This window comes from Dendrobates tinctorius, unplaced genomic scaffold (genome assembly GCF_039654945.1).
Source record: "Dendrobates tinctorius isolate UK_male_01 unplaced genomic scaffold, ASM3965494v1 ptg000003l, whole genome shotgun sequence".
Lineage (NCBI taxonomy): Eukaryota > Metazoa > Chordata > Amphibia > Anura > Dendrobatidae > Dendrobates > Dendrobates tinctorius.
The window spans coordinates 94317984-94333612 of NW_027361671.1; the positions used below are offsets into that span (position 1 = coordinate 94317984).

The 15629-nt window shown below is 44.0% G+C and overlaps 1 protein-coding gene across 3 annotated transcripts in view; it reads right to left on the reverse strand.

Annotated features, from left to right (window-relative positions):
- Window positions 1-15629, reverse strand: part of RNFT2 (ring finger protein, transmembrane 2) — a 167791-nt gene that overhangs the window by 63274 nt on the left and 88888 nt on the right. The window lies entirely within an intron of this gene.

Consider the following 15629-nt stretch of genomic DNA (forward strand, 5'->3'; position numbering starts at 1 on the left):
GACTTTGACTTGACCATTCTAACACCTGAATACGTTTATTTGTGAACCATTCCATTGTAGATTTTGCTTTATGTTTGGGATCATTGTCTTGTTGGAAGACAAATCTCCGTCCCAGTCTCAGGTCTTTTGCAGACTCAAACAGGTTTTTTTCAAGAATGGTTCTGTATTTGGCTCCATCCATCTTCCCATCAATTTTAACCAACTTACCTTTAACCGCTGAAGAAAAGCAGCCCCAAACCATGATACTGCCACCACGTTTGACAGTGGGGATGGTGTGTTCAGGGTGATGAGCTGTGTTGCCTTTACGCCAAACATATCGTTTGGCATTGTTGCCAAGATCGCTTTTGGTTTCATCTGACCAGAGCACCTTCTTCCACATGTTTGGTGTGTCTCCCAGGTGGCTTGTTGCAAACTTTAAGCCCCTGTTACACATAGCGATATCGCTAGCAATATCGCTGTAACATCACTGATTTTGTGAGGTAGCAGCAATATTGCTAGCAATATCGCTATGCCTGATACTTACCTCCGACGAGCGATGCGTGGACGCGGGCGGGAGGACGTCAGGATCGCCTCGTCTGACAGGTAAGTAGCGACCCCCGACCGCTGCTATGTCGCTGGTGAGATCTGCCTGTGTGGCAGCTCACTAGCGACCACTTAGCGATGCACCAGCGATCCATATCGTTGTCGGGATCGCTGGTGCATCGCTAAGTGTAACGGTACCCTTAACCCCTTCCTGACATCAGACGTACTATCCCGTCCATGGGACCCGGGCCCCTATGCCCATGGACGGGATAGTACATCTAGCGCGATCAGCGGCGCCCACGTGGTGAGCGCCGATGATCGCGGCCGGGTGTCAGCTGATTATCACAGCTGACACCCGGCACTATGTGTCAGGGGCGGTCACGGACCGCCCCCGACACGTTAACCCCTTGCACACCGCGGTCAAACATGATCGCGGTGTACCGGGAGTTAAAGGGAAGCATCGGCAGGGAGGGGGCTCCCTCCGTGCTTCCCTGAGCCCCCCACGGCAGCGCAATGTGCAGCGCTGCTGCGGGGGACTCCTTTCCTCCAAAGCGCAGGCATGAGGAAGCCTTGTGCACGGCCTGTGACAGATTGCTGATCTGTCACAGTGATCTGTGATGTGACAGATCAGCGATCTGTCACAGGACAGTGATGTCCCACCTGGGACTATGTAATAAAGTAAAAAAAAATATATAAAATAAAAAAAAAAATAAAAAAAAAAAAAAAAAAAAAAAAAAAAAAAATCGCCAAATAAATTAGAAAAAAAAAAAAAAAGAAAAAAAAAAAAAAAAAAAAATTATTCCCCAATAAATTCATTTTTTGAAAATAAAAAAAAACCAAAACAATAAAAGTACACATATTAGGTATCGCCGCGTCCGTAACGACCCGCCCTATAAAACTGTCCCATTAGTTAACCCCTTTAGTGAACCCCTTAAAAAATAAAAAAACGAAGCAAAAAATAATGATTTATTATCATGCCGCCACACAAAAAGTGTAATAACGCGCGATCAAAAAGACGCATATAAATATCCATGGTACCGCTGAATAAGAATAGCTCGCAGAATAAAGCGATGCAAAAATAATTATTTTTTATATAAAATAGTTTTCATTGCATAAAACCGACAAAACATAAAAAAACGACCTAAATGAGGTATCGCTGTAACCGTACTGACCCGAAGAATAAAACCGCTTTATCAATTTTACCGCACGCGGAACGGTGTAAACGCACTCCCCCAAAAGAAATTCATGAAACTCTGGTTTTTGTTCATTCTGCGTCCCAAAAATCGGAATAAAAAGCGATCAAAAAATGTCACGTGCCCGAAAATGGTACCAATAAAAACGTCAACTCGTCCCGCAAAAAATAAGACCTCACATGACTCGGTGGGTCAAAATACGGAAAAATTATAGCTCTCAATATGTGGTGATACAAAAACTATTTTTACAATAAAAAGCGTCTTTTAGCGTGCGACAGCTGCCAAAAATAAAAACCGCCATAAATAGTAAATCAAACCCCCTGTTATCACCCCCTTAGTTAGGGAAAAATAATAAAATTAAAAAAATGTATTTATTTCCATTTTTCCATTAGGGCTAGAGTTAGGGCTAGGGTTAGGGCTGAGATTAGGGTTAGGGGTGTGTTGGGGTTCGGGTTGGAGTTAGAATTGGGGGTTTCCACTGTTTGGGCACATCAGGGGCTCTCCAAATGCAACATTGCGTCTGATCTCAATTCCAGCCAATTCTGAGTTGAAAAAGTCATATGGTGCTCCTTCCCTTCCAAGCTCTGCCATGCGCCCAAACAGTGTTTTACCCCCACATGTAGGGTATCAGCCTACTCAGGACAAATTGCAAAACAATTTTTGGGGTCCAAATTCTCCTGTTACCCATAGGAAAATAAAAAATTGGGGGCAAAAATATCATTTTTGTGGAAAAAAATGATTTTTTTATTTTCACGTCCGAGCGTTATAAACTTCTGTGAAGCACTTGGGGGTTCAAAGTGCTCACCACACATCTAGATAAGTTCCGTGGGGGGTCTAGTGTCCAAAATGGGGTCACTTGTTGGGAGTTTCAATAGTTTAGGTACATCAGGGGCTCTCCAAATGCACATGACACCCGCAGACCATTCCATCAAAGTCTGCATTCCAAAATGGCACTGCTTCCCTTCCGATCCCCGACGTGTGTCCATACAGTAGTTTTCTCCCACATATGGGGTGTCAGCGTACTCAGGACAAATTGGACAACAACTTTTGCGGTCCAATTTCTCCTGTTACCCTTGGGAAAATGAAAAAATTGGGGACCAATTGATCATGTTTGTGGAAAAAATACGATTTTTTTTTTTTCATGCCCGGGCATTATAAACTTCTGTGAAGCCCTTGGGGGTTCAAAGTGCTCACCACACATCTAGATAAGTTCCTTAGGGGTTCTCGTTTCCAAAATGTTGTCATTTGTGGGGGGTTTCCACTGTTTTGGTACATCAGGGGTTTTCCAATCGCGACATGATGTCCGATCTCAATTCCAGCCAAAAACGTCAAATGGCGCTGCTTCCCTTCCGAGCTCTGCCATGCGCCCAAATAGTGGTTCACCCCCACATGTGGGGTATCAGCATACTCAGGACAAATTGCACAATAACTTTTAGGGTCCTGTTACCCTTGGGAAAATAAAAATTGGGGTGAAAAGATCATTTTTGTGGAAAAAATATGATTTTTTAATTGTACCGCTGTACGTTATAAACTTCTGTAAAGCCCTTGTGGGTTCAAAGTTCTCACCCCATATCTAGATAAGTTCCTTGGGGGGTCTAGTTTCCAAAATGGGGTCACTTGTGGGGGGTTTCCACTGTTTAGGTACATCAGGGACTCTCCAAACGTGACATGGCGTCCGATCTGAATTCCAACCAATTTTGCATTGAAAAAGTCAAACGGCGCTCCTTCAATTCTGAGCTCTGCCATGCGCCGAAACAGTCGTTCCCCCCCACAAATCAGGTATCAGTGTACTCAGGACAAATTGCACAATAACTTTTGCAGTCCAATTTCTCCTGTTACCCTTGGTAAAATAAAAAAAATTGAACCTTAAAGTATTTTTTTTTGTGAAAAAAAGTTAGATGTTCATTTTTTTTTAAATATTCAAAAAAATTCCTGTGACGCACCTAAAGGGTTAATAAACTTCTTGAATGTGGTTTTGAGCACCTTAAGGGGTGCAGTTTTTAGAATGGTGTCACTTTTGGGTATTTTCTATCATATAGACCCCTCAAAGTGGCTTCAAATGTGATGTGGTCCTAAAAATAAAATGGTGTTGTAAAAATGAGAAATCGCTGGTCAACTTTTAACCCTTATAACTTCCTAACAAAAAAAAATTTTGGTTCCAAAATTGTGCTGATGTAAAGTAAACATGTGGGAAATGTTAGTTATCAAGTTTTTTGTGCGCCGTATCTCTGTGATTTAAGGGCATAAAAATTCAAAGTTGGAAAATTGCGAAATTTTCAAAATTTTTGCCAAATTTCCGTTTTTTTTCACAAATAAACGCAAGTTATTTGAATTAAATTTTACCACTAACATGAAGTACAATATGTCACGAGAAAACAATGTCAGAATCACCGGGATCCATAGAAGCGTTCCAGAGTTATGACCTCATAAAGGTACAGTGGTCAGAATTGTAAAAATTGGCCCGGTCATGAACGTGCAAACCACCCTTGGGGGTGAAGGGGTTAAACAACATTTCTTATGGATATCTTTGAGAAATGGCTTTCTTCTTGCCACTCTTCCATAAAGGCCAGATTTGTGCAGTGTACTACTGATTGTTGTCCTATGGACAGACTGTCCCACCTCAGCTGTAGATCACTGCAGTTCATCCAGAGTGATCATGGGCCTCTTGGCTTCATCTCTGATCAGTCTTCTCCTTGTTTGAGATGAAAGTTTAGAGGGACGGCCAGGTCTTGGTAGATTTGCAGTGGTATGATACACCTTCCATTTCAATATGATTGCTTGCACAGTGCTCCTTGGGATGTTTAAAGTTTTGGAAACCATTTTGTATCCAAATCCGGATTTAAACTTCTCCACAACAGTATCACGGACCTTTCTGTTGTGTTCTTTGGTCTTCATAATGCTCTCTGTGCTTCAAACAGAACCCCGAGACTATCACAGAGCAGGTGCATTTATACGGAGACTTGATTACACACAGGTGGATTATATTTATCATCTTTAGTCATTTAGGACAACACTGGATCATTCAGAGATCCGCAATGAACTTCTGGAGTGAGTTTACTGCACTGAAAGTAAAGGGGCCGAATAATATTGCACGCCCCACCTTTCAGCTTTTGAATTCCCAAAATAATTTAAAATAACCAATATATTTCGTTCAACTTCACAATTGTGTTCCACTTGTTGTTGATTCTTCACCAAAAATTTACATTTGGTAACTTTATGTTTGAAGCATGATATGTGGGAAAAGGTCGAATACTTTCGCAAGGCACTGTAAAGTGACAATGGTCAGAATTGAAAAAAAAAAAAAAAAATTGTCCTGGTCAGGAAGGTGAAAGCAGGCTTCGGGGTGAAGGGGTTCATTTATATTTACACATATTGCTAATTTTTAATATCAGCGAATATATATCTTGCCTTTCCAAAAAATGGTTTAAATCCACAATGCAACACACGCAGCAAAAATATACAGCAGCCTGTACGTCCAGTCATTGATATAGGTATGGGATATCACTTGCATTCCAATTAATGTAAAATAATATGTGAGGATAAATGCTGCCGGCAGAGAAGTAAACAGGGAATCCTCGATCTGCAGGGATAATGATAGATTGCAGGGTATTTGAGGGCAGATATAGAGAAAAAGCTGAAGTAAATGTAAAAGCATTAGGAAGTGTAATGTTTTGGGATACTGCATTGCCACTGGTAGACTAATCCCCACTCGCATCAATCACAGCCACCACTAAAGTTAAAGGGTTGAAATTTGCAATGCACCAATCAACTAAGCACTTCGGTTGCTATCACAAAGCAGCAGCATTAGGTAATTTGCTCCATATAGAAACAAGTCTCTTGACTCACGCTCTCCCTCTGTTGGGCTGACTGCAGCACTTTTTCGTGTAGGAATCAATATTTTTTCCTCCTGTCCGCAAAACCAGAATAAGTATAATGCTTACACTTAAAGCAAAACTCTTGAAAAAAAAAAACAACAAAAAAAAACCAAAAACCTTTTATATACGTAAAATGGTATAAAAATGCTCAAGAATTCAGCGTGTGATTGTTTTTCTCCCATCCTGTATAATTACCTAACTAGTAATGACGTGATCCGTTCCAGTACGGGGTTGTGTGATGATGGAAAATAGATAAATACTTCCCATTCAATTAAAGCTATTAGCCATCGCCATAATGCGCAGAGAAAAACAAAAATGCTGCAAATGGTGAAAACAAAGTTTACTCCACGTTTTAATAATTCAACGATAAATTGGATATACTTCAGTGGTGGTTCTCAGTGATGGCCGCATGAATTATCTATGAAAAGTTACATAGGCACTCCATAAAAAACACTCTGTCAGCACAGAGGGAGACAGTTGGAAGGATGATACTATGAGTAGAGCATGGTTAATACGCTGAATTACAGCACTGATTACTTATGGTAACTCACATAAAGTCTTACAGGAAAGCCACATAAAATGTATATTTTATCATTTGTCATGAGCTTTTATAGCTGGACTAGCATTGTTTTGTAAGAACAGTAGCCAAAGTAGATGTTAGGAGTCAGGTTCCTGCGTCTGCTCTGCAGGAATCCAGACCCTTACATTCTGCGGTCTCTTGCTCTTTATTTACCGCAGAGGAAATTGCCTTGCAGCAAATTTCTCCAGGGGCTAAGTCCCTCTGTCCTCCTACTGAGTATGCTCATGAGACAGTTTCCCATTGGAGATCGGGAGCCATGTGCTCAGGTCCTGGTCCTGATCTCATTGGTCCATCTTGGAGATCTGGAAGCTTCCGGAAGGTCCCGGCTGCTATAAAAAGCGCGCATGGCCGTTCCGCCATGCGCTAGTATAGACTATACTGCTATGTATGAATGGTGACGGATGTATGATTCTGGTGACTGACTTATTATGAAACCCCTTCCCTCTGACATTACGCATGTGGTTAGGAAATTAGTTCAGTAGTCTGCGCCAGTCTGTGGCAAGCCTTAGGCCACTGTGCACACCGCACCTCTGCGCTAGCGTCCGACAAAGTGCCTGCTTTGTAGCTGTGTCGTCCAGCGGCAGTGTCATGCGCCGCGCTGCAGTTGCAGCTTCTTGGCATTCGCAGTAGCGACGCCGGACACACGGTAGGTCTAGACGGACGCAGCCCCTCTGTCTTAGTTCCTGCTCCTGTGACCTTATACCATGTGTGCATTTACCTGAGGCCTGTGACTCTAACAGGCTCAGCCTTTTTGTATGCTTTTGTTGCGGCATCTCTGTGTGTGAACAGAGCCCGCTCTGCGCACTTCGCGCGCATTATATCGCCATATTGCTCGTCTACCATTACTCAGCAGCAGTTGTAACACCTACTGCACGGTGGACCCCGAGCGGCAAACGCACTTTATTATTATTTTTATTTAGTGCGTTCCGCCGTTCCTAACATTATACTAGCGCCAGGGTCTGGCTAGTGATGGCAGATCAGCAGCAACTCCTTCAGTGCATTCGCCAGCTAGAGGGCCGGTTGGCTACTCTTGAGAGAGTGTTATCGCAGCGGCGAAATCTTCAGAGGCTGCTGTACAGGCGATCGCAGAGGCGGTTTCTCGTATGTCCACGTCCTCCCACGCGCTGAGTTACCGCCTCCCGTTGCCCGATAAATTTTCTGGCGATGGCGCCTCCTGTAGGGGTTTTGTCAGCCAGTGCTCTATCCAGCTGGAGTTACTGGCTACGCGATTCCCTACGGAGCGGGCCTTCTGTCGGGCAAGGTGTTGGAGTGGGCTACGCCACTATGGGAGCGTGGTGACCCAGAGGTTCGGACCGCTGCTCAGTTTTTAACAGCTATTAAGCAGGTCTTCCTGGGACCACGGGTCACGCACGACACCTCTCTACAGCTACTGGCTTTGACTCAGAGATCCCTCTCGGTTAGTCAGTATGCCGTTCGTTTTCGGACACTGGCTTCCGAGCTGGAGTGGTCTGACAAAGCCCTCATCCCTGTGTTTTGGAGAGGTTTAGCTGAGCATGTTAAGGACGCTCTTTCTACCAGAGAGGATCCTGCAAGTCTGGAAGAGCTGATTGCCATTGCCATTGCCACCCGTATTGATCTCCATTTTTCGGAGCGCGGGCTGGAGCGTGTTCAATCCAGACGGAGGGTGAATCCGGCTCCAAACCTCTTTGAACCTCTGGAATCACCCGAGCCAGAGTGTTCACTCCCAGAGCCCATGGAGGTGTCTCGCGACAGGCTCGAGGCACGTCCGACACTAAGTTCCACTTGCGGCTGCCACTGTCAGCACTCTGTTCACCAGGATAACGGGGCTCCGCAATGGCCAAACTCTGTGCCGCCGGGCAAGACTTTTGTCCCCCCTCGCCTTCGGCCGAAGGTCCTCGCGTGGGCACACGCGTCGAGGGAGGGTGGTCACTGTGGCTACATGCAGACCAGAAAACTCCTGGCACGGTCGTATTGGTGGCCGCACAGGGCTCGGGACATTAATATATTCAGGCATGCGCCTCGTGTGCTCGGGTAAGCTTCCTTAAACAGAGAGTGGAGACGTTCGCCGACACACCGCGGCGTCCCACTTCAACTTATGCTCCGCGCGGTTTTGCCGCTCCCATTGTATCCCACGTGTCCCTTCTTAAACCTGGCGATCTTGCCGCCTCTGATACCTTCCACGTGTCCCAGTTTTCCGTGTCACCTACCGGGACATCAGACTTGCCTTTGGACGAGTCTGAGGCCTATGCCTCTGATGGGCAAAGGTTGGTGGATTGGAAGGCTGAGAGGAGGGGGCCCTAGGAGGGGGGGTAATGTTAGGAGTCAGGTTCCTGTGTCTGCTCTGCAGGAATCCAGACCCTTACATTCTGCGGTCTCTTGCTCTTTATCTACCGCAGAGGAGATTGCCTTGCAGCAAATTTCTCCAGGGGCTAAGTCTCTCTGTCCTCCTACTGAGCATGCTCATGAGACGGTTTCCCATTGGAGATCGGGAGCCATGTGCTCAGGTCCTGCTCCAGATGTCATTGGTCCAGCTCGGAGATCTGGAAGCTTCCGGAAGGTCCCGGCTGCTATAAAAAGCGCGCATGGCCGTTCCGCCATGCGCTAGTATAGACTATACTGCTATGTGTGAATGGTGACGGATGTATGATTCTGGTGACTGACTTATTATGAAACCCCTTCCCTCTGATATTACACATGTGGTTAGGAAATTAGTTCAGTAGTCTGCGCCAGTCTGTGGCAAGCCTTAGGCCACTGTGCACACCGCACCTCTGCGCTAGCGTCCGACATAGCGCCTGCTTTGTAGCTGTGCCGTCCAGCGGCAGTGTCCTGCGCCGCGCTGCAGTTGCAGCCCTTCTTGGCGTTCGCAGTAGTGATGCCGCACAAACGGTAGGTCTAGACGGACGCAGCCCCACTGTCTTAGTTCCTGCTCCTGTGACCTTATACCGTGTGTGCATTTACCTGAGGCCTGTGACTGTAACAGGCTCAGCCTTTTTGTATGTTTTTGTTGCGGCGTCTCTGTGTGTGAACAGAGCCCGCTCTGCGCATTATATCGCCATATTGTATCGCCATTATATCGCCATATTGCTCGTCTGCCATTACTCAGCAGCGGTTGTAACACCTACTGCACGGTGGACCCCGAGCGGCAAACGCACTATTATTATTTTTATTTAGTGCGTTCCACCGTTCCGAACAGTAGACACATGGAAGGCAATGAGCAGTGGAGCGCAGTCGCATGTACCAGTCTAATACTGAATTCATACGTCCATTTATGGACCGTGATGCACGGACTGGCCGCGGATCGCCAGACCCGATCATGAAAGCCACACAGAATTATATGAAGTTGGGTTCTGGAGACCCTCTGATGTCTTAATCCAGCCTTTATACTAGTCAAGTTTGTGAACAAGCATTTCTAAAAAAAAAAAAAAAGCTTGTTTTCTGATCGTCAGCTGGTAAACAGGCTGACGATCACCCAACAAATGAGCAAAATGCTCATCTGTTAATAGAAATATTTTCTTAAGCTTGCTTAAAAAACATGATTCTGATCAGCACATTGTCCGGTGTAAATGGACATTGTTCTGGGCAACATGTGTCTTGTCTTTGCTCACAGAACCCACTAAACACCAATTCCAATAGGCACTTAAAATCTGTGGTGCTCGTGCTATGGTTGGCGTCCCATTTCAAATAAAATAAGAAGACCAGCGCTCACTTGTAAATTTGCAGAATTTGTAGATTTTTATTCCATGCTCTTCAGAAAACAATTGTGTTACGCGTTTCGGCTTGAACACAATCCTTTTCTAGGCAGAGTTATGATATTTGATGTGCTCACAGAACGATTTGCTACGGATTGTTCTTCGCTTAACGGAAGTGCAACTGGCCTGTATAATCAGTCTGTTAGATGACCACTGATCAACTTCAATGTAGCTGATCGGCGGTTGCCTTACGGCTTTTCTAGGCTAGTTGAAATACATCCTTATTCAGATAAAATAAAAAACAGTTGAACCACCAGAGTTGAACCATGAGAGGTCACCACCTTCAGTTAAGAAGGTTGCACAAGTCTCAGGTCATAATCTTCATTCATTTTCAGAGCCTCCGATGTGCAGTTTGCAACCTGCTCATATCAGACTACTCTCCCAGTAATATAATGTTATAATTTCTGTGTCTAGGATGCTGCTGCCTATTGAATATCAGAACAACTTTATTCCAGGGCAAATTTACTCCTCTCTAGAGCCTATAAAAAATCTCTTTAGAGAAGAGCGTGATCGGTCATTCTCTGCAGTTTGCCAAAGGTGCTCTGCTCTCTCTCCACAATAACACACAGCCTATGTGATTCCAACCCTACGGCCGGGGTCACACTTGCGAGAAACTCGCACGAGTCTCGCGTACCAATACCCGGCACTCGGACTGGAGTGCTCAGCTGCATAGAAATACATACAGCCGCACACTCCGCTCCTGAGTGCCGGCGGCAGTGCTGGGTATTGAGGCGCGAGACTCATACGAGTTTCTCGCAAGTATGACCCCGGCCTACCCCTGCAATCTGCCTTGTGTATGTGTACATCCCTATCCACAGCTTGTAACAGTGACACCCATTAACTTAGATGCTTTTAACCCTCCCCACACTCTAATCCCCTACGTACAATCTTTTCCTGTCTCGACCCAACGGCCTGAACTGACACCATTGTAGGTCCTTATCGTGGCGTTAAATTTGGTTGCTACACCTGCAGTTAAGTTAGGACTTGTAGCCGTAATACAGGCACAGAAGAATCCCCATATTAAAAATAATCTGTCACCAGGTCAAAATTGGTTACTTTTTGCTTCTTTTCTTCCTATTCCATCCTTGAGTATTCCATTCTTTAATATTTTAAAAAAATTGCCATACAGTTTCAGAGATATGGGCCTTTATATTTGTGCCAAATGTTCTGGTCTACATTTAGGGAGCATGGCTCACAGGATCCTCTGGGGTGTCCTCCGGCTCCTCTGCATTATTACACTGTTAGCCAAGCCACTGTGTAAAGACCATAAAGATTTGCACTAAATAGACTCTTATCTCCGAAAAAAACAAAAAAACCAAAAAACAAAAAGCAAAATACTCAGCGAGTTAGCAAAAATAAAATAAGGGCAAAAACATGGCCATTATAAATTGGTGGCATTATAAACCTGGTCTACTTTAAACGCTAAAACAAAAATCTAAAACTGCACAGACACTGAAATAAGGGGCCAGGAGGCACAGAGAGGCAACAGAACCAGGAATAGTGTAGATTCATGTCAGATTCGGCAAAAAAGTCAGCTAGATGAAGCAGTTACACATACTCTACAGCAGCCTGATGGTGCTGGACATTTTAATGCAAAGGTATCCGTAACATTTAATGGGTTTCTCCCATGTGTAAGAGTTTACACAAGTTCCTGTACCACTGCTATACACATACTACATCGATATTGCCACTGCAACAGTAACAGCAACTTGGGTCCCAGATCTTCAATAATAATTCCTGCATTACCGCAAGAGGAAACACCTAGGAAGGATACTGAGGATAGATATGTGATATAGTTTCCTTTTAGGGGCTATTGTTCCATACAGTATAGCACCTTTTGGGATACCCTTTGATTGGGTATTTAGGGAGAGGACTCAGTATACACAGAATATGTCATGGAGTGACTGACCCAGTGTGACACGACCCAACGGTTGGTCGGTCATCAAACGGCACAACACACCAGGGAACACCAGGGAAACTATAACAACGGTGGGCCCTGTCGATAGGGAACGGGGGGAATGGACACCTCCTGCACTCACCTGAGGATGTGCCGTATTCTCACTATCGGCCCTATATGGGTTCTTTTACCCCGTCGCCGAGCAGGATACCTAATCCCTCACTTGGCCTTCTCTTATCCGTAAGTAGGAAACTGGCAGGTGAGAGCACTTGTCCCACCGCTGCATTAATACAACACACAGGGGGAAGTGACAGACACCAAAAGGGACAAGGTAACAAAAATACAACACTTAGCTTATTTGCACCACTCCACACTGCAGATATTAACAGCAACAGGACTCTTAACACCAAACGTTGCAGGCACCAGAGAGCTGCTTCTGCTGGGCTGGTCTCCAGAAAGGACCTGTAACACCATCAGTCAGCTGAAGCATCAGGTGACCTTTTAAAGGATGTGGGAGTGGTCACCAACATCAGCTGACCCAGCAGCACTGCAGTAACACCAGCTCGCCAGCGGGAAAAAACTGCATTTAACCCCCGTTGGACTGAAAGGAAAAAAGTTTTAATGTGAGAAGCCAGATTTGCCACAGATCCAAAAATGGATCGTGACAGAATATTTTAGGTTTGTACAAAAAAATACAAATGCAATTGTTCTATATGTTGAGAGTGGTTTATTTAATTATTTGTACTATTGCTATATTTTTAGGATAAGTGAGAAGTTAAGCTAGTTTCCTATATTGTAAACAGAGTTGTCATAAAGAGTGATATAACTACAGTGCCTTGCGAAAGTATTTGGCCCCCTGAAACTTTTCAACCTATTCCCACACATAATGCTTCAAACATAAAGACACCAAATGTAAATTTTTGGTGAAGAATCAACAACAAGTGGGACACAATTGTGAAGTTGAACGAAATTTATTGGTTATTTTAAATTTTTTTTGAAATTCAAAAACTGAAAAGTGGGGTGTGCAATATTATTCGGCCCCTTTACTTTTAAGTGCAGCAAACTCACTCCAGAAGTTCATTGTGGATCTCTGAATGATCCAATGCTGTCCTAAATGACTAGTGATGATAAATATAATCCACCTGTGTGTAATCAAGTCTCCGTATAAATGCTCTTGCTCTGTGATAGTCTCAGGGTTCTGTCTGATGCACAGAGAGCATCATGAAGACCAAGGAACACAACAAGCAAGTCCGTGATACTGTTGTGGAGAAGTTTAAAGCTGGATTTGGATACAAAATGATTTACAAAACTTTAAACATCCCAAGGAGCACTGTGCAAGCGATCATATTGAAATGGAAAACAAAAAGCAAAAAACACAAAAAGTAAAAAATAAACTGCAAATAATGCATAAAGGTAATAATAATAATAATAATAATAATAATAATAATAATAATAGTATTTAGCAAACATAATTTTGATCTTTCTGAGCTGGGAAAACCATCCAGTCTGGTCTATGCTTTTACTAGTGGGACAGTCCCTCGATCCTTGTTCACATTCACGTCACTTGGTAAGTGAAAAGGTTTTAAATCCTAGAGTAGGCCTGTCCCACAAGGGTTGCCGTGATGTGGCGGGATGGCTTGTACATTATTTTGATCAAAATTATGTTTACTAAATACCCTTATTATTACCTTTATGCATTATTTGCAGTTTATTTTTTACTTTTTGTGTTTTTTGCTTTTTGTTTTCTCTGGTTAATCATCATGTGTTAATATGCACTTACATTGTGCATACACATTAATGTATTTTCTCAGTTCAGACTCCATTTTTTTCTATCCATATTGAAATGGAAGTAGTATCATACCACTGCAAACCTACCAAGACCCGGCCGTCCCTCTAAACTTTCATCTCAAACAAGGAGAAGACTGATCAGAGATGCAGCCAAGAGGCCCATGATCACTCTGGATGAACTGCAGAAATCTACAGCTGAGGTGGGACAGTCTGTCCATAGGACAACAATCAGTCATACACTGCACAAATCTGGCCTTTATGGAAGAGTGGCAAGAAGAAAGACATTTCTCAAAGATATCCATAAAAAGTGTCATTTACAGTTTGCAGCAAGCCACCTAGGAGACACACCAAACATATGGAAGAAGGTGATCTAGTCAGATGATACCAAAATCTAACTTTTTGGCAACAATGCCAAACTATATGTTTGGCGTAAAGGCAACACAGCTCATCACCCTGAACACACAATCTCCACTGTCAAACATGGTGGTGGCAGCATCATGGTTTGGGACTGCTTTTCTTCAGCAGGGACAGGAAGATGGTTAAAATTGATGGCAAGATGGATGGAGCCAAATACAGGACCATTCTTGAAGAAAACCTGTTGGAGTCTGCAAAAGACCTGAGACTGGGACGGAGATTTGCCTTCCAACAAGACAATGATCCCAAACAAAGCAAAATCTACAATGGAATGGTTCACAAATAAACGTATCATGGTGTTAGAATGGCCAAGTCAAAGTTCAGACCTGAATCCAATCGAGAATCTGTGAACAGCAGTTTTCAGCTCTTTCCACAAACGATCTCCATCAGACCTCACTGAGCTCGAGCTGTTTGCCAAGGAAGAATGGGCAAGAGTTTCAGTCTCTCGATGTACAAAACTGATAGAGACATACCCCAAGCGACCTGCAGCTGTAATCGTAGCAAAAGGTGGCACAACAAAGTATTAAGTTAAAGGGGCCGAATAATATTGCACACCCCACTTTTCAGTTTTTGAATTTCCAAAAAAAATTTAAAATAACCAATAAATTCCGTATAACTTCACAATTGTGTCCCACTTGTTGTTGATGCTTCACCAAAAATTTACATCTTTATGTTTGAAGCATGATATGTGGGAAAAGGTTGAAAAGATCCAGGTGGCCGAATACTTTCGCAAGGCACTGTATATAGGGAATTTCTATTTGAGTTATTTTAATAGAACAGCGGTCCTATTTTAGGAGGGGTGAATCATCATCCCTTTAATGAGCCACAGAAAAAATGTCTGCCATGTAATAATATCACTATAGGTGTTCAAATTAAAACGTAAACTTGTATAATATAAAGACAATGCCCTTGAGAACGAATGTGCCAATATCTTCCTCTAATTTTCCTAAATCTAAAATCATCTGCGTTCTAGCCTAACGATGAATCGCGGCTTTTTGGCTACCTGCATACAGTCTACTATGTTAAAGGCCTTCATATACAGTAGCCTAATGTTGACCAAAACTGTAGATTTTGTCCAACAGTCTAATGTGTATGGGGTCCTTCCAACTCTTCCTCGACAGATGATGAGAGAAGGATCAGGCCTGCTGAATTTAAATAGCCGTGTAACGCTGTTGGGTGTGGACCCACTGCGGCACAGGCCGTGCTCTTCTTGGAGGGGCATAACTAAGTGACTACCAGGTATTCACTAGAACCTCAGATGGTGAGGATAGGTTTTGCCGCCAGTAGTCACCAGGTACTACGCTAAGGCAGTCCCCAGGCCTGCAGCAGCTGACCGGAAGGTCAGAGGTGCAGGTATGAGGTACAGAGGCGTGAGACAGGTATTGGGAGACGGTGCAAGGTTGGGGCAAGCAGCACAGGATCTGTAAACGTAGCTGAAGTCAGAAGCAGAGAGGTCAGCCAGGACAGGTAAACGAGCCAAGTTGTTAACGGGAAGTGGAATACAGAGGAATGCATAAACATGTGCTTACAGAGTAGGAAGCAACATTTAGGTGGGAAGTGGTAGGAGGAGCTGTCTAATAAAGGCCCTGCTAGCACAGGACAGGAAGCCAATCTCTGCAGGACACAGTA